At 35.3% G+C, this 21096-nt stretch overlaps 1 non-coding gene across 1 annotated transcript; it reads right to left on the bottom strand.

The window, feature by feature from the left end:
• Nucleotides 1-12372: 12372 nt before the first annotated feature.
• Nucleotides 12373-12504, bottom strand: LOC120365179 (U8 small nucleolar RNA). The gene has a single exon (XR_005580187.1). It is a non-coding gene; the product is annotated as a U8 small nucleolar RNA (small nucleolar RNA).
• Nucleotides 12505-21096: the final 8592 nt, after the last annotated feature.

Raw genomic sequence — 21096 nt, 5'->3', positions numbered from 1 at the left:
GAGTCTCTGACACTTTTTCAACACATTTATGAAGTCAAAAGTATTTTCACAGTTATACTAAGATGTCATTTACACTTTTCCCTAAGTTGATGTTTCCATTGATGGAACAACAGCAATAATGAATCAAAATGCTGTCCTGTAAGCAGTAATCAAAGTAGTAGCCCAAACTGTACTAGTGGTTCGCTTCTTCATTGCTACATACTGGTAATTTAAAAATACATATACTTTCACTCCAAAATGTCCTTGATAAAGCATTAAAAATGCTAATTTTATTAAAACTTGTATCTTGCTTGTGCATGTAGTAGTCTGTATAATAAAATGGGAAATATGCAGAAAGCTCCTCTAAAGCATACCACTCTATCATGTTTGTCTTGAAGAAAAGCATTAGTACAATTACTTGAGCTGTGGGCTGACTACCTACTTTATTCATGCAATGCCACTTTATTAGAAAGACTCACAGACGAACTGGTTATTCAGGCTAGGTATTTGGCAGACATTCTCTCTAAAGTCAACAGCAAGAGTTTCATTTAAAGGAAAATACCTTACTGTGTTTGATAAGAAATGCACCAATCTTTGGAATATCTACATAACTCAGTATACCAACATTTTCCAAATGAACAAAACCTCAAGGTACAAATCCTTTCATGGGTATCAGCCCCATTCAATGTACAAAATATAATGTAATAGAGCATGAAAAGTACATTGTTATGATTTCACATTTCATAATGTGACAAACTTCTAAGAAGCTACTACTTGTCATAAAATGATGCTAATTTTGCTACACTAATGAGGAAGGCAAGTAACTTTTATATGTAAGTGGTATCATTTTCATTCATATTAAGCATAGATTGAATAGGCAAGTAGACTACAGGTAATCATTGTTCATGTGAAAGGCCATACAGGTATACCATCAGTTCTAAGACAAAATTGATTATATTTGGTAGATGTGATATTACTATATTTAATTTATAAATTATATTGTTTATGAAGCTTATGTCGATTTATCTTGAAAGTTATAAAAAGAAGCATTGATCATATGTAGTACCATATAATTGATTTATATATATTTTATATTTAGAAGTTATTTGATTACAATTGATTACAACTGTTTTAACATTCACCTAAGAATTCGTGGAAAACATGCCATCCATTCACTTTCAGATATTCAACACCAACTACTTAAAAATTTAAATATGGGGGGGTGGATCCAAGATGGTCAAATAGGAGCAGCTCTGGAGTGCAGTTCCCAGTGAGAACAACACAGAGGGTGAGTGAATACTGCATTTCCAAATGAATTATTACTGCCCACGGACCAGGAGATTCCCAGGCTGAAAAGCACCATGAGTTCCCAGCATGACTGTTTCAGTCAGCACAGTGGGTCTCTGCACAAAAACTCATAGACATGTGGGTGGCTATTTCATCTGGCACCTGGAAGGCCTGGGAGACAGAACCATCCATTCAACTGAAAAAAAGGGGGCTGAAACAGGGAGACAGGTGATCTGGCTCAGCCAGTCTCACACCTCAAAAGACCAGCAATCTGAAACATCCTGGATTGAGAGTTTCACAGTAAGCACAGCTTGACCCGGGATGGTCCAGTTCTGTTGGGGGAAGGGCATCCACTATTACTGAGGCAGTCCGCCATTACTGAGGCAGTCCACCATTACCAAGGTGGGCTGCCATTATAGAGACAGTCCACCATTACTGAGGCAGACTGCTGTTACTGAGGCAGTTCTAACTATACCTTTATAAACAAAACTGCAAGGAAGTACACTCAGCAGCTGAGGAGAGCCCATGGCAGCTAAGCAATGCCTCTGCTGGAAGACAGTGACTAGGCTACCTCCTTGCTGGGAAGAGCAGCTCTGAAAAAAGGCAGCAGCACATCAGGAACTTATAAATAAAGCCCCACCTTCCCAGGACAGAGCACCTGGGAAAAAAATGTGGTTATGAGTTCCGCTGCAGCAGACTTAAACGTACCTGCTCAGCAGCTCTGAATGACAAAACAGAGCTCACAGCCCAGCACTTAAGCTCCTATAAGAGACAGACTGTCTACTCAAGCAGCTCCCTGACCACTGAATATCTAAAGAGTCACCTTGGAGATCCTTCTGGGATAAAGGTAACAGAACAAGAAACTGGCAGCAACCCTTACTGTTCTGCAGCTGCTGCAGGTGATCCCCAGGCAAGCAGGGTCTGGAGTGGACCTCAAGCAGTCCTACACCAGAGGAGCCTGTTAGAAGGAAAACTAAAAAACAAAAGAAAAAAACCTCATCATCAACAAAAAGGACATCCACTCAGAGACCTCACCCTAAAGTCACCAACAACAAAGACCACAGGTAGATAAATCTACAAAGATGGGAAGAAACTAGCACAAAAAGGATGAAAATCACCAAAAATCAGAACACACTCCTCTTTCTAGGGATCACAACTCATCACCAGCAAGTGAAAAAAGCTGCTTGGAGAATGAATCTAATGAGTTGACAGAAACAAGCTTCAGAAGGTGGGTACTAACAAACTTCTCTAAGCTAAAAGAACATGTAGTAAACCAATGCAAAGAAACTAAGAACCTTAAAAAAAATGCTTGATAAAATGCTAATGATAATAAACAGCTTAGAGAAGAATATAAATGACTTAATGGAGCTGAAAAACATAACACAAGAACTTCACAAAGCATACCCAAGTATAATAGTGAAATGAACCAAGCAGAAGAAAGGATATCAGAAATTGAAGATCAACTCAATGAAATAAAATGAGAAGTCAATATTAGAGAAAAAAGAGTGAAAAGAAATGAACAAAGCCTCCAAAAAATATGGGATTGTGTGAAAAGACCTAATCTACGTTTGATAGGTGTATCTGAATGTGATGGAGAGAATGAATCCAAGCTTGAAAACACTCTTCAGGATATTATCCAGGAGAACTTCCCCAACCTAACAAAGCAGACTAACTTTCAAGTCCAGAAAATACAGAGACCACCACAAAGATATTCCTCAAAAGAGCAACCCCAAGGCACATAGTCGTCATATTCAACCAGGTTGAAATGAAGGAAAAAATGCTGAGGGCAGCCAGAGAGAAAGGTCAGGTTACCACAAAGGGAAGTCCATTAGACTCACAGTGGATCTCTTGGCAGAATCCCTACAAGCCAGAAGAGACTGGGGGCCAATATTCAATATCCTTAAAGAAAAGAAATTTCAATGTAGAATTTCATATCAAGCCAAACTAAGTTTCATAAGTGAAGCAAAAATAAAATACTTTACAAACAAACAATTTCTCAGATATTCTGTCACCACCAGACCTGCCTACAAGTGCTCCTGAAAGAAGGACTAAACATAGAAAGGAAAAACCAATACCAGTCACTCCAAAAATGGACCAAATGGTAAAGAGCATCAACACAATGAAGAAACTATGTCAACTAATGGGCAAAACAACCAGCTAGCATCAAAATGTCAGGATCAAATTCACACATAACAATATTAACCTTAAATGTAATTAGGCTAAATGCCCCAATCAAAAGACTCAGACTGGCAAATTGGATAAAAAGTCAAAAACCATCACTGTGCTGTATCCAGAAAACCCATCTCACGTGCAAGGACATACATAGGATAAAAATAAAGGGATGGAAGAAGATTTAACAATCAAATGGAGAGTAAAAAATAAAGCAGGAGTTGCAATCCTAGTCTCTGATAAAATAGACTTTAAACCAATGAAGACCAAAAAGACAAAGAAGGGCATTACATAATCATAAAAGGATCAATGCAAACAGAAGAGCTGATGATCCTAAATATATATGCACCCAATACAGAAGCACCCAGATATATAAAGCAATTTCTTAATGACCTATAAAGAGACTTAGACTCCCACACAATAATAATGGGAGACTTTACCACTCCACTGACAATATTAGACAGATCAACAAGACAGAAAATTAACAAGGATATCCAGGACTTGAACTTAGATCTGAACCAAGTGGACCTAATAGACATACAGAACTCTCCACCCCAAATTCACAGAATATACACTCTTCTCAGCACCACATGACACCTACTCTAAAATTGACCACATAATTGGAAGTAAACCACTATTCAGCAAATGCAAAAGAATGGAAATCATAACAAACAGTCTCTCACAACACAGTAAAATCAAATTAGAACTCAATTAAAAACTAACTCAGAACTGTACAACTTCATGGCAATGGAACAACTGGCTCTTGAATGTCGACTGGATAAAAAATAAAATGAAGGCAGAAATAAAGATGTTCTTTGAAACCAGTGAGAACAATGACATAACATACCATAATCTCTGGGACACATTTAAAACAGTGTCTAGAGGAAAATTTATAGCAACAAATGCACACATGAGAAGCAAGGAAAGATCTAAAATCAATACCCTATTGTCTAAATTGAAAGAGCTAGAGGAGCAAGATAAAAAATAATAATAAAATAAAATAAAATAAAATAAAATAAACTCGAAACCTAACAGAAGAAAAGAAATAACTAAGATCAGTGCAGAACTGAAGGAGATAGAGACACAAAAAAAACCTTCAAAAAATCAATAAATCCAGGAGCTGGTTTGGAAAAGATCGACAAAATAAACTGCTAGCCAGATTAATAAAAACAAAAAAGGGAAAATAATCAAATAGATACAATAAAAACGATAAAGAGGATATCACCACCAATTCCACAGAAATACAAACCACCATCAGAGATTAGCACAGACAATTCTATGCACACAAACCAGTAAATCTGGAAGAAATGGATAAATTCCTGGACACTTGTACCCTTCCAAGCCTAAACCAGAAAGAAGTGATAACCCAGAATACAGGTATTGACTTACGACCTATGCAACATACGACCATTCGACTTTATGATCACAATCGCTAGCTACACTGCTCTGCGTCTGGCAGTGCAAACGTTGCCCAGCTGGGCGTACGACAGTGCAGACCAGCTTCCAGCAGCACTACCATCTCTGTGTGCACCATTTCAACTGTTATCCCAGACTTGGTACAGCAATTTGTGTTTTGTGTCTCGGATATTTTTCTCAAACCCCTTCCAAGATGTCTACCAAGAGGAAATTGTCTTTGTCTACGCCTCAGCCTGTCACGAAGGAAAGAAAGGCCATCGATCTCGACACAAAAATGAAGGTAATTAAGCAGTACGAAGGAGGAAAGAAAGTGAATGTGATCGCACATGATACGAAGTTATCACACTCGACTGTGTCGATGATTTTGAAAGATAAGGAAAGAATTCGTGAAGCTGTGAAAGGTTCTGCACCCATGCGATCAACAGTTATAACAAAGCAATGAAGTGGGCCCATCCATGAAATGGAGAAATTGCTATATATTTGGATGGAAGATCAAATTCAAAAACAGACATCATTAAGTCTTTTTACTGTGCAGATGAAGGCGAGAAGTCTATTTCAGACTCTGAAGGAGCATGCTGGAGAAGATTACAGTCAAGAATTTGTAGCAAGCACTAGCTGGTTCCAGAGATTCAAGAAAAGATTCCAAATGCATAGTGCTCAAGTGGCTGGAGAAGCAGCGAGTGTGGATGAGGAAGAAGCACGTAAGTTTGTTGATAGTCTGGATGAATTAATTACAGATGAGGGATATCTAGCAGAACAGATTTTCAATGTTGATGAACTTACAAATGAAGAGCTAATCGAACTGGAAGAAGAAAGAGTGGCAGAAGAAGAAAGAAGAGAAGCAGAGAAAGAAGAGGAGGAGCCAGAAAGAAAGTTCATCACTAAGGGATTATCAAACAGTTTATCTTTACTGAATAAGCTTCTTACACATTTTGAAGCAATGGACCCAAATATTGAACGATTTGCAAGGATTGAACAGATGGCGCATGACATGTTTCGTCTGTATCATGAAATTTATGAAGAAAAAAAGAAACATACAATTCAGACAAAGCTTGCCATGTTTATGAAAAAAACAACTCCGGTTACCCCAATTGCTGCCTCAGATGACGACATCAACAATCTGCAGCCAAGCACCAGCAGCCAATAAAATGTTTCATACATGTTTATATATTTTGATATGTTTTGCAATTGGGAAAATGTTTCCTATGGTATTTTTTATACCTGTATTTTGTATTTTTGTATGCACCTGTATTTTGTAATTTTGTATGTTTTGCAAATATTAAACCAGTTGTACTGGTAATGCAGTGTTTTACTTAAACCTGATGAATGTAAAAATAAGAAACAAAATGGTGTAGAGATGATACAAATGGCATAAAATGAACAAAGAAAATTATGATATATAACAATAATGAAATAAAATTATGATAAAATATGACTTAAAGATTTTTATAACATCATTTCACAGTACTGTATATATAGCCTGCTCAATTTACTACCAAATTGTGCTACAACCAGTCTGTTGGAACCAATCATGGTCATAAGTCGAGCACTAGCTGTAGACCAATAACAAAGGCTCAAGTTGAGGCAGCAATTAATAGCCTAACAACCAGAAAAAGCCAAGGTCCAGATAGGTTCAAAGCTGAATTCTACCAGGCATAAAAAGAGGAGCTGGTACTACTCCTTCCAAACAATACAAAAAAAGGGAATCCTTCCCAAATCATTTTATGAGGCCAACATCATCTTGATACCAAAACCCAGAAGAGACTCAACAAAAAAATAAAACTTCAGGCCAATATCCATGATGAACATAGATGCAAAAATCTTCAATAAAATACTGGCAAACCAATTGTAACAGCACAGCAAAAAGCTTATCCATCATGATCAAGTAGGCTTCATCCCAGGGATACAAGACTGGTTCAACATACACAAGTCTATAAAAGTAATCCACACACACACAAACAGAACCAAAGACAAAAAAAAACACATAATTATCTCAATCTGTGAAGAGAAGGCTTTTGACAAAATTCAACAGCCCTTTATACAAAAAAGTCTCAATAAACTAGGTATTGACAGAACATATCTCAAAATAATAAACACTATTTACAACAAACCCACAGCCAATATCATACTGAATGGGAAAAAACTGGAAGCATTCCCTTTGAAATCTGGCAGTAGACAAAGATGTCCTCTCTTGCCACTCGTATTCAGTACAGTATTGGAAGTTCTAGCAAGAGCAATCAGGCAAGAAAAAAAGGGGGGGAGGGTACTCAATTAAGAAAGGAGGGAGTCAAATTGTCTCTATTTGCAGATGACATGATTGTATATTTAGGAGATCCCATCGTCTCAGCCCAAAATCTCCTGAAACTGATAAGCAACTTCAGCAAAGTCTCAGGATACAAAATCAATATGCAGAAATCACAAGCATTCCTATACATCAATAACAGACTCAAAGAGAGCCAAATCAAGAACAAATTGCCATTCACAATTGCTACAAAGAGAATAAAATACTTAGGAATACAACTAACAAAGGATGTAAAGGACCTCTTCAAAAAGAACTACAAACCCCTGCACAAGGAAATAAGAGAGGGCACAAACAGATGGAAAAACATTCCATGCTCATGGTTAGGAAGAATCAATATTGTGAAAGGGCCATGCTGCCCAAAGTAATTTACAGATTTAATGCTATCCCCATGAAGCTACCTATGACTCTCTTCACAGAACTAGAAATAACCACCTTAAAATTTATATGGAACCAAAAGAGTGCCCACATAGCCATGGCAATTCTAAACAAAAAGAACAAAGCTGGAGCATCACTCTGCCTGACTTCAAACTATACTACAAGGCTACAGTAATCAAAACAGCATGGTACTGGTACCAAAACAGGAGATACAGATCAATGGAACAGAACAGAGGTCTCGATGGCAATGCCACACATATACAACCATCTGATCTTTGACAAATCCAGCAAAAACAAGCAAAGGCGAAAAGACTCCATGTTTAATAAATGGTGTTGGGAAAACTGGCTATCCATGTGCAGAAAGCTGAAACTGAACCCCTATCTGACACCTTACACTAAAATTAACTCCAGATGGATTAAAGACTTAAACATGAGACCTAACACCATAAAACCCGAGAAGAAAACCTAGGCAAAACCATTTAGGACATAGGCAGAGGCAAGGACTCATGACTAAAAGCATTGGCAACAAAAGCCAAAATTGACAAATGGGATCTAATTAAACTCCAGAGTTTCTGTACAGTAAAAGAAATAATCATCAGAGTGAACTGGCAACCAATGAAATGGGGGAAAAAATGCAATCTACCCACCTGAGAAAGGGCTAATATGCAGAATCTACAAAAACTCAAACAGAGTAACAAGAAAAAACAAACCCATTCAAAAGTGGCTGAAGAACATGAACAGATACTTTTTAAAAGAAGACATATATAAGGCCAAGAAAATGAAAAAATGTTGGTATCACTGGTCATTAGAGAAATGCAAATCAAAACCACATCAAGATACTATCTCACACCAGTTAGAATGGTGATCTTTAAAACATCCGGAGACAACAGATGTTGGAGAGGTTGTTGAGAAATAGAAACATTTTTGCAGTGTTGGTGGGAGTGTAAATTAGTTGAACCATTGTGGAAGACAGTGTGGCGATTCCTCAAGGACCTAGAAATAGAAACTCCATTTGACCCGGTTATCCCATTACTGGATATATATCCAAAGGATTGTAATCATTTTATTATAAAGACACATGCACACGTATGTTCATTGTAGCACTGTTTACAATAGCAAGGTCCTGGAACCAACCCGAATGCCCATCAATGATAGACTGGACAAGGAAATTGTGGCACATATACACCATGGAATACTATGCAGCCATAAAAAGGGTGAGTTCATGTCCTTTGTAGGGACATGGATGAATCTGGAAACCATCATTCTCAGCAAACTGACACAAGAACAGAAAAACAGACACCACATGCTCACACTCATAGGCAGGTGTTGAAAAATGAGAACACATGGACACAGGGAGGGGAGCATCACACACTGGGGTCTGTTGGGGGGAACAGGAGAGGGACAGTGGTGGTTATGGAGCTTGGGGAGGGATAACATGAGTATCATGCATGCTATCTTTCTTATGTATGAAAACAAAGTCTTGTTTGAAAACCTATTCATATACACACACAGTCAGATTTCTCAACACACCCACTCTGATGTGTTTCATAAAAGCCACCACATTCATGAGTTTGTGCTGAATTCTTCAAGCCCAATTGATATACTGCCTCACACCTATTAATCGACATTAATACTTAATATCTAATATGGTTTCTTATTGGCCCAGGGAAACACTCTTCAGTTTGTTTTTTAATGCTATTTTGTTTGATAGAGATATAGCCATGTTAATATATTTATTTCTTTTAATTTTCAAGGGTACATGTGTACTATTCCCTTATGAATGAAAATTTTGAGTTATTACTAACCATTCTAGTTTCAAACAATGCTTAATTAACATGGTTGTTCAAATTCTTGATCCAAATGATTTTTTGTACTTTCCTAGAAATTAAGATGCTGGATGATAAGGCAGACAAATTTTTATTCAAATCACATATTTCTGAACTATAATAAAATATAACATCATGTGTTTTATACAAGCACTATTTAAAGAATAGAGTTTCTAATCATTTTCCTGCTGCATGCAAATATTTGCTACTGTTGGACATATTACATCTAATAGCAGGTAATGGATTGTTTTCTTCACCAGGGTCTACCAGGGTCTCATTCTGTTGTCCAGGATGGAATGCAATGGCACACGTATAGCTGCTCACTGCAGCCTCAAACTCCAGGGCTCAAACTCTCCTCCTGCTTCAGCCTCCAACCTAGTAGCTGTTACTGCAGACATGCATCACAATGCCCAACTATTTTACTTTTACTTTATTTTTTGTAGAAAGGAGTTATTGCTATGTTACCTGGCTTGTCTAGAACTTTTAATCTAAAGCAATCTTCCCACCTTGGCCTCAAAAAGCACTGCGATTACAGTCATAAGCCACTGTGCCTAGCCCATAATGTTTATATTTTACTGTGAATATGTTGTCTCTTTACCTATTATTCTTTATATGCCTTATTGATTTGAATATTTAATTTTTTGCTTACTTATTACAGTTATATATATTGGGCACCCTTACGAACACTATCACCAAAATGTTAGTTTTGTTGGTAATAACTTTCTGATACAATATATTTCTCATTTTCTAGCAACCAAATTTATTTAAGCCTTGATATTTTCATCATTTAAGAAAGTCAGACCTACAAGTTGAGAATACTTTTTACATATTTTAAACTTTTTAAAAAAAAAAGGAAACTAAAAATTATTAGAGCTGTTTTAAGCTCACAGCAAAAATGAGCAGATGGCACAGAGATTTTCCACATATGCCCTCGCTCCTAACATAAACATAGCCTCTCCTATTAACAACCGCTAACAGAGTGGCATATTTATTACAAGTCATGAATCTACTTTAAAAGATCATTACCACCCAAAGTCCACAGTTTACCTGTTTACATTAGGGTTCACTCTAGGTGCTATATATTTATTTTTGTACATATATTGTTGTGTGCTTATGAGTTTTAAACTCCTTTGGGTAAATACAAATGAATATAGTTTCTGGATAGTATGGTAAGAGTTTTTAAAGAAATTGTAAAATTTTCTTCCAAAATGGCTGTACCATTCTACACTCCCACCATAAATGAGAGTTTTTCTTCACATCCTTGCCAGCATTGTTTTTGTCACTGTTCTCAATTTTTGTCCTTCTAACAGATATGTAGTAGTATCTCACTGTTGTTTTAATTTACATTTCCTTAGTGACACAATACTATCCATATTTTCATATGTCTACTTATCATTTGTAGCTTTCTTTGTTGAAGACTCCATTAAAGTCTTTGGCCCATCTTTATAAATTAGGTGGTGTATTTTCTTGTGTTGAGTTTAAGTGTTCTTTTGATAATAGCCCTTTATTATATATGTGTTTGTATTATGTTTCCCCCTAGTTTGTGGCTTGTCTTCTCATCTTCTTTACAGTTTCTTTTTGTAGAACAGAAAATTTTAATTTTGATGAAGTCCAGTTTATCATATTTCTATGCTAGATTTTTCCTTTGGTGTCATTATTTAAAATGTCATTGCCAAATTCGAGTGCATCTAGATTTCCTTATGTTATCTTGGCGGAGTTTTATAATTTGCACTTTACATCTAGATTTGTAATATATTATGAGTTAATTTTTGTGAAGTGTATAAGGTCTGTGTCTTTTTTTTTTTCTTTTAGGTATGTGTATGTCCATTTATTCCAGCAATGTTTGTTGAAAAATACTATTTTTTTCCATTGTATTCTCTTTATTCATTGTCAAAGACCAGTTAGCTATATTTGTGTGTCTATTTCTGTGGTCTATTCTGTTTCACTGATCTTTTTTTTACTTCTGTTATCAATACCACAATGTCTTTATTACTATAGCTCTCTAATAAGTCTTAAAGTTACATAGCATAAGTCCTCCAATTTTGTTCTTCTTCAATATTGTGCTAGCTTTTGGATCTTTTGTGTCTCCATATAGACTTTAGATTAGTTGTATTTTTGGAAGTGTTTCAGAAGAATTCATATTAATTATTATTTAAATACTTTGTATAATACATCAATGAAGCAAGCCATCAAGTCCTGAACATTTTTATTTGGTGAGAAATTATTAATCACCAATTCATCTCTTTATTCACTATTGGTCTGCTCAGATTTTATATTTCTTCATGATTTAGTCTTGGTAAATTGTATGTCTTTAGGAATTCATTTATTTCCTTTAGGTTATCTGAAATGTTGGCATATCATTGTTTATAGTAGTTGCTAATGATTATTTGTGTTCCTGTTTTATGTATTAATAGCCCCATAAGTTTTAATATTTTGTGTTTTCAATTTCATCTGTCTCAAGGGATTTTTTAAAATTTTCTTTTGATTTCTTCTTTGACCGATTGGTTGTTCAAGAACAGCTTTGTAATTTCCACATATTTTTCAATTTTCCAGTATTTCTCCTATCGTTGATTTCTAGTTTCATGCCATTATGGACAAAAAAGATGCTTGACATAATTACAATCTTGATGTATGTGTTAAGGCTTGTTTTATTGCCTAACATATCTATCTTGGAAAATGTTCCATGTATATTTGAGAAGGTATATTTTGCTGCTGTTGAATGGAATATTCTCCAAATATTTGTTAGATATTTTTGGTGTAAAATTTAGTCAAGTCCAATGTTTTCTTATTGATTTTCTGCCTTGATGATTTATCCGTTATTTAAGTAGGGTATTAAAGCCCCCTACTATTATTATATTGTTGTCTATTTCTTCCTTCAGGTCTTCAAATATTTATTTGTGCTAAAGTTGGATGCATATATATTTACAATTGTTATATCCTCTTGAGGAATTGATCACTTTATCATTACATAATGATGTTCATTATCTTCTTTTTATAATATCAAAATCATCAGAAATAATTAGATAGGAGTAATCAGTATGTTTTAAGTCCTGATTTTGCATAGATGTTGATGTTTCATGGATCTCCAATAATAGTGTTACAATCTATCCTCCAAAAGGGAGAAGAGGAAAAGAGTGTCCCACCTGATGATCACTATTTTCTGTTACACTTCTTTTACTTAAGGTCTATTTTTTCTAAAATAAATATAGCTACCCTGCTATCTTTTGGTTTCCATTTGCAAGAAACATATTTTCATTATTCCATCACTTTTCAGCCTATGTGTTTCCTTAAAGCTTAAATGAGTCTTTTGTAGGTAATACATAGTTAGGACTTATTATTTTTATACATTCGGCCCCTATACATTTTTAAAATTAAAAATTCTGTTAAAGGTAGAAGCCTCCTGAAAATTTAAGAGAACACCATTGTATTTATATATTATTTAATCCAAAATGACAGAAAATCATAAAAGTAAACCTACTCACACATTTCTTATCATCTTCTTACTTCCCATTTTCAAAGTCTGTGTTAACTTTATATTTATAAAGTTCTACAAAATCTAATGTTTTGATTAAATTGCTTAACTCAACATTTCACTATTGAAAGTAATTTTTTATAGATAAGAACATAAAATCATCATTTTGTCTATCCTGGCTGCTTCCTATTGTTTCCTGGCTGTTTTATAGAACCTCCAACAATTTGGCAAATATGGTTCAGGATTTCCTGCCCACACTCTGGGCAGGTTTTCAGAAGAAGTTTCTGCTAGTGGGTTTCTGCCCTAATAAGTTGTGAATCTCTGTGTTTACCTATTGTTCTCTGCAGTTTTGAGAGCAACAGTTTGTCCTAAGACCTTAATTCTCTTATGGATGCCAGAAAAATTATAGATTTATTTCAGTTTAGTTAGCTCTCTACTTGTTAGGACAGAGTGACAATTTCCAAATGACTTACATGTGAGGCCCCTATATATTTTCAAAAATATGTTTTTGGGGCCAGTGCCAGTGACCCATTCCTTTAATCCCAGCACTTTTGTAGGCTGAGGCCAATGGATCACTTGAGGTCAGGAGTTTGAGACAAGCCTGGCCAACGTGTTGAAACCCCCGTCTCTACTAAAAAGACACAAAGTAGTTCCCTGTGGTGACATGCACCTGTAATCCCAACTACGTGGGAGGCTAAACTGGAGAATTCCTTGAGCCTGGTAGCGGGAGGCTGCAGTGAATTGAGAGTGCACCACTGCACTCCAGCTTAGGAGACAGAGTGAGACTCTGTCTCAAAAAAAAAAAATAAAAAATACACACACATACACACACACACGCACAAACACACACATATGTACACAATATATATACGTAAATTTTTGGTTTTCCAATTATACATCTTAAACAATACAATTATGTTTTAAAATAAACTAAGCAATAATGATTTTCCACAGTATTTTGTTTTATCACTATAGTTGCCTAATACCTTACAAAGAACAAAGAGTTATAATCAACATATATCAAATATGTCTTAATAACTAATAAATATCATCCCCTTAACTACAGGTTTTATTTTATGTTTTGGAAACAAATACCATTATTGTGCCTCTATACTTACATGGGAATTTTATATACTAATCCATTATTTAAGTTCAATTAATATTATAGTTATTTTATAGATTGCCTGAAGTTAGAGATAAATTTGAGATACTTTAACATATTTGTAATATTGATGTTTTACCTACAGTAACAGGATATCACTTATTATGTAATATCTTCATTAATGTCTTTCAATAACAATTTATGTTTTAGTCAACAAAGGATGTGTATACGTTTGGTACTATGTTTACTTCACTCCTAAGCACCCAAAGATTGTTTGCTGTTTTCTTACTTTATTTCATTTTCTAATTACCATTCCTATATAAAAATTCTTCTGACTTTCAAACGTTAAACTTGAATTGCCTATCAGATAACTTCATTAAATGTCATTTTATAAATGTCACAACTTCATAAAAAATAATCACATTTTATGTTTATTAGTCAACAAATAACCTTTTGAATTTTATTATGAGCATGACATGTGTTAGGTACTGAAAGGGGCACACACATGAAATAGAGATATATTTAGTGATGCCTCACTAGGGTGTTATGTTCACTTTAGCCTAACGTTGACTCCTTACATATTTAATTTCAGCCTAAAAGTTTCTCTGTACATAACAAACTACAACCTAACTGGATGTATAAACAGACTATATCCTACTCTTCTATCAAACACTGAGTTTCAGCAAACTAAGGGTGGCCAACTATTCAAACTACATTTGAATAAGGCAAATATCAGCTGTATCTGGCTGTTTCTGGACCTCCCTTCCATTTTCTTTATGTCATTTTCTTTTTTCTGTTCGCAAATCTTCTACCACCACACAGCTGTTACCAGTAGAGGGTCTTGACTACGAGTCGTTTGGTTCTCAGTGTTTTAAACGAAGAACTGGATAAAATGCACAAACCAACAAAAGAGGAAGCAACAAAAGCACAGATTTACTGAAATAAAAGTGTACTCCACAGAATGTGAGCAGGCTTGAGCAAGCTTAAGAGCACTGGTTGCAGAATTTTCTGGGGTTTAAATATCTTCTAGAAGTTTCCTATTGGTTACTTATAATGAAGGAGTGGCCCATGACCAGTCTGATTGGTTGCAGGTGGTGACCAATCAGAGGCGGAAGTGAAGTTACAGTTATACCCTATGTACATAAAGACTGGTTCTAAGAGGGAACCAACCAGAGGTACATTCAATTTTTCTTCTCGAAGGCAGTGGAAAGGTATGGGGGTTGCAAAGAGAGGAGCTTATAATATTTTTGTTACTTGGGTGTAAAGAGGTGGGGTTTTCCTTTTGATTCATTTTGAGGAAGTCAGCATGAATTGGCCATATGTTCCCTGTCTTCAGACCCTATTCTCCTGCCTCAGCTCCACTGTAGTCTCTCTGAGCCTGCTCTGGCTTTGTAGGTAGGTGCCAAGTGACCAAGAAAGATATGCATAGGTCCATTGTATCCTTGTCTCTCTTGCATCAACTGGGTATTATGGTAAGTCCTCTAGTGGATTCTGATGCTCTGCAGATTTGTGTTTTGAGCTCTCCATGTTTGAGCAAGTTACTGATCTAATCTGGGTTTGGAAGTAATGACAGAGACTGGATGGTTTCCAGAACTGTATTGATTCTGGTAATTAACTGGCTTAAATTCAGTTAGAGGCCTCTTATGTCTGACTATGTCAGAGAGAAGCTGGTAACAAATGGCAATATTACAGGAGCTGCAAACTTCAGCTTTTGAAAATTTGCAGGGATTTTTGTGTTTTACCCCCTTTGTTTCTCTTTCTTGTATGGTTAGCTAGGGAAAGGTCAGTTCCTAGGTTGATCAAGCGGATCTGAGGGTCAAAGCCAAGATTCAAGGAGAAAATGGAATTCTTTATTTCTAAAGAACTGAGAAATCTGCTTTCTAGCTATGCCTACATTTATATATATAAACATTAGGCTCAGGAAGTGGTACACACTTATAGAAATAGCAAAAATCTTACTGAAGATAATTTAAAATTACAATGAAATATTCCAAATGAATAACACTGCACTTTAAGGAGCACAGTTGAAAATGAGAACTCTCAAATTAGACTCATCCTACAGTGAGTGCAGATAGAGATACAGAAGTTTCTAAAAAGATTTTAATAATTTTATTGCTTTTGGAAAAAGACTCTTTATAAAAAGAAAAGAAAAAGCTTACATGACAAATTGATAAGAAAAATTAAATCTGCTAACCTATCAGTTAGTTAGAATCTAGCCCTGAATATGGAAGAATGCTACTCTAAAGTGTTTGTAGAAGATAGGCTCTCAAGTAAAGTAGGCTTGCTTCCTTTTCTAATCTATCCATGCTGATTTTAGGTATGGAGAATGGTTTCTTTGCCCTGTTCTCTAAAATGGATTCCACCCTAAACTCAGTAATTTCAGCTAAGTTAAAAATACCTAAAAAATTAAAATACATCCTTCTGGCATTTTATTGGCTATCTTGAAAAACTTTTGCAACAGAAATGTACAATTTTAAAGGAAATCTGCCTTGTATGGGCATCTCTGTCTATACACTTAAACTGCCAGGAACTTTATGGGGAAGATAATGGCTTAAAATTTATACAAGAAACTTTCCCTTTATTTAAATCTAAATTCTCTGACTTTGAGGTATAAATTTTCTATACTGTTTCACCTGAGTCCCTTCTTTGTAGATACAAATTTTGAGTTGCTTCGCTAACAATTGTTCAGGGCGGGAAACAAGTAATCAAGAAATTGATAGTGGGGAGAACTTTGGAAACTGGAAAATGAAGAATCTTATAAATCTATAAGATCGGCTTCTGTGTGTCTGTTATGTCTATATGTTTATGTGTTATGTGTGTGATAATTAATAAATGCAGCTAGTTTTAAAATTGTTGGTGAAATAGAAATGGCCTTAAAACTATGAGTTTTATTATATAATTTGATACTTATTTGATTTGGCTGTAAGCTTATATTTTTGGTTTTAAGCCTCTAGATTTTGGGATCTGGGTAGGTGGCCATGGTAAGACATGAAACTACATTTGCAAAATTATGACTAAGACAGTGAAAGAGATCTAACTTAGTCGACTCCATCTTGCTTCTAATCTCCAAGCTGCTCTTGTTCATTCCTGGGTGAAAGCTGAACAAACTTTGGGAGAAACATAGTTTAGAGTTTATATTTTAAACAAAAACAGTAACAGCCCTTTCCCAAAACAGACCTCCTTCTTGCCTGGAGATCAGATTGCCTTGGTAGGGCTAACAGTAGCCACAAGATTAGAAATTATGATTTAGGAGTCACGTAGCTGGAGGCTGCAAGATTCTGACCCTCCCTAAACTGCTCCTAAGATTGGTTCTTGTGATATGTTGCATATCTTGTGCTTGATAGATTCAGCTGGCACTACTCAGATCAATAAACTGGCTCATCTGATCATGTGGCCCCCATCACACTGACTCAGTCTAAGAAGATAGCTTTGACTCCCTGTGATTTCATCCTGACCAATCAGCACTCCTGGCTCACTGGCTTCCCCCTACCCACCAGGTTATTCTTAAAAACTCTGCTCCCTGAAATCTTGAGGAGATTGTTTTGAGTAATAATGAATGAAACTCCCATCCCCCACACAGCCGACTTTGCATGAATTACTCTCTGTTGCAATTTCCCTGTCTCGATAAATCAGCCGTGTCTTGGCAGTGGGCAAGGTGAACCACTTGGGAAATTACAATGTTCTTAGTGCCTAGACCAGCAGTTGCAATGCAGAATCAAGTCAAGTGTGGCCCCTTCTTCCCTGCCTCTGCATTGCATCCTGGCTATTTTAGGAGGGGTTGAATCCTCCAGACATAGTCCTCATAGCTTTGCCTTGAAGCCCTGAGTGCTACAACTGTCATGTCATTTCAGAACTCAGACAGGCCCTGACCTTCATTGGTATCTGAGATGCCACATGGCCATCTGAGACTCAGAATGACTGAAAATGACATTGGGAAAGGTACTTTGTGTCATAGTTTCCAAATTATTTTTAGTAATTCAAAACCTTAAAGTCATGTTATGGTAAATTAAATGTTAAAAATATGAGTCATTTATAACTGAAAATACAAAATCATTAATTATTAAACATAAGTTAAAGTTTATATACCTTGGCATCTTATTTTTATTTGGTATAGGAAAACTAATTATATTTAGATCTGTTAATAAACAAAATTTTATGAAACATTTTTCTATAAAATTACAAAATGGTTTGTGTCTACAAATCCTGATATAATACCATTTAAAATTACTTCTCAGGGATTTCTTTAAAAATTGAGTATGCAAAAAAAAGCAAGATATATTTTTGATTAGGAAAGTTGTAAAAGTCTAAAAATGTGTGTTTGTTAAATATTTTTATCTAGTTTGAAGTTACTTAAAGGTTGTTTCAGATAGAAAGAATAAATAGTATTTAAATTAAAATCTAAAAAGTTGAAAAAAGTATAAAAGATTACAAAAGTTTTATAATCTGGTGTGGCCAAAATTAACACAGATTTAATTAATTTGTTTATACAGTTTTACTACAATTGACTTTGTTATATACAAATATAAAAGTAAAATTATTTTTCTCTGTTGAACAAAAAATTCATGTAGTATTAATAAGTGTCAGTAAAATACTTTTGTTCACCTTTTGAGTAAATTGCAAACAATACAAAAGAGCAAAGAGAGAAAAGAGAGGCAGATTCTGTCTTATGTCATCTCTCTCAGTTTTTTAGATTGTTTAGAAAACAAAGTCACCTCTCTATTAAAGAATAAAGATTTTCATTTTTAAAAATCTTTTAACACTTTGGCAAAATGAATTACTATTATTTTATAGTGACCTGTGATTCAACTTTGATTAAGTGTTTAAACCTTTTGTCTCAGTCTTTCTGCTCCTTAGCTCAGCTAGGTCTGAGTTCCTGTCTCACAATCAGGAAGATGTAGGTGCACAGACACTGGAGACTGAGTGGAGTAAAAATTATTAAGCAAGAGTAAATTTCTCAGCAAAGAGGGAATGTGAGGTGTGGTTCCCCTACACAGAGGTGAGACAGTCTCTGGAATGGCTGGGTCAGGGGCCTTTTATGTACTCAGAATGGGGAGTATGTGCTGATTGGTTTGGGAATATGCAAAATAAGGTTAAAGCAAAGACACCACTCAAAGGTGAGTACAACAGTGTAGAAAACCAATTAGGAAAGGGTAGGCATGTTTAAAATAGGTGAAGGATGGGAATCAGTCAGAGAAAAGTGCATCAAACGGTAAGACAAGTTCTCAATTCAGTCTGAGGGTTTAACTTATAGCTTGGCTTTCAGGCTTTAAACTCTCTTCGGCTTGGAGGTGGGATTTCACCAGGGACCCGTCCCTATCTCATTCAGCATTTGGCTGCCTCCTGCTGCTCTCATTTTGACATATTTGAGAGGCTTCCCAAAATCAAATTTCAACCTCAAAAGTAGGTCTTTTTTTCAACTCTAACTTTGGAATACTACAGAGGGTTCCTGAAGTACCCAAAAGAGAGATAAAAAATATTACGTGACATGTTAAATTATATGAAATGTATTGCCAAATAATAAATAATCTTTAACCTTCTTTGAGTTATATTTTATGAAATACATTATTCATATATGTTCAAAAATTATACGGAATTTAAAAAATATTGATATGTTTAGGTATGTACTATCAGTCACAATTGTGGTTATTAAATTATTGTAGGCCACAGAAATAACTAAAGTTTATTATCAGTGGTATCTTTATGCCCATTTTAAGTCATTTCCATAGTAAATTACTTAATTCTAATGCCATTTCTGAAAACTTCACAAGCAAGCAAAATCCTAGAGTACTGTATCTTTAAGGAGGTTAATGGATGGAAAGGAATCTGGGAAGCACTCTTAGGTACAACTTTCTGATAACTTTAGGATCATATCATTTAAACTGGGTAAAGTTTCCCAAAATGTCAATAAAAAGGTAGACTGCTTTATAAAACTGGTAACCCAAGTAGGATAAAAATTAATTGAATGCCAAGAAAACACTTTGTGACATTTTCATGTTAAATCAGCCAGCATCAAAATTTTTAGATGGACAATTTGAATGAATTCAATGTTCCAAGTCAAATTATCTCTGATAACTCATCCAAACAAACAAACAAAAACAGTGCTATGCACCAAAATTAGAAAAACAAAATTGATACTTAGTATTTATGCCCAGGGTTAAGCATGGATTCTTGGAGAGCTGGATGGCCACCTGGTCTTTCCTGAGTCATTAAATATTCCATTACTAAAAGCTCTGAATTCCATGACTCATCATGGAAAAGATAAAATAGTTCAAAATATATGTAAATATATAGTTGTCATGACTATTTTAAAATGTTAAAATAATTTATGATAATGTTTGGTTTTACAATCCCATAATACTGGGATAATGATCAAAACTTTAGGTATATTTTTGCTACCTGATGGGTCATTTAAATATTTACAAAGAAATTTTATTCAGTTGTCATTTCAATGCATATTTCTGTTTGTATAAAAGTTTTCCAGTGTATCAGGGCTGATGTTATGACAGTAGCTACAAGGTTATTAGGAAATGTGTTTTCCTCATGGGACATTCCTGCAGAATTCTCCAAAGATAAAAGTACTTGTTTCACTAGATAAGTTGTAAAACCATTAAATAAGCTATTCTAAATACAATGGCACTAGGCAAAGCTAACTGCATTGACTATATTGCCTTGGTCAAAAGTATTGTAGATTAATGGTAATCAGATCCACTTCCAGTGGAAGATACAAGTTGTTCTCAATTGAAATAGTCACTGGAAGGCCTATGAACCTAATATAGAAACTTGCATATCTCCCACTATTAAACTCTAATATAGTTAAAGGCTTTAATGCACCATGCCAAAGTGTATTTTAAACAGGGAAAGAAAGCCTTTTGTAGTCCACTAACTGAAAACAAACTTTTCACAATGTAGAACTTGGAGACTGGGTCTTCTGAGAATGACATCAGAGAAAGACCACCCTTGCCAATCACACTGCAGCAAAATTTTCTGCATTTATAATCTCACAATTTATAATCTCACAACTCAGTAGAGCCCCTCCAGACTCTTGGAACTGTATCCCTATCAGAGACCTTAAGGTAAAGCTAGTCAGGAAATTTTCCCCCCAGAAGATGAGAACATCCCAGACATTGACAGCCTTTTCCTAAGATCAGAAGTCATAACTTCTCTGCTA

The sequence above is a fragment of the Saimiri boliviensis genome, chromosome 7, assembly GCF_048565385.1.
Source record: "Saimiri boliviensis isolate mSaiBol1 chromosome 7, mSaiBol1.pri, whole genome shotgun sequence".
NCBI lineage: Eukaryota > Metazoa > Chordata > Mammalia > Primates > Cebidae > Saimiri > Saimiri boliviensis.
Note: the sequence above shows the minus strand (reverse complement) of the source record. Positions and strands in the feature narration are given on the sequence as shown.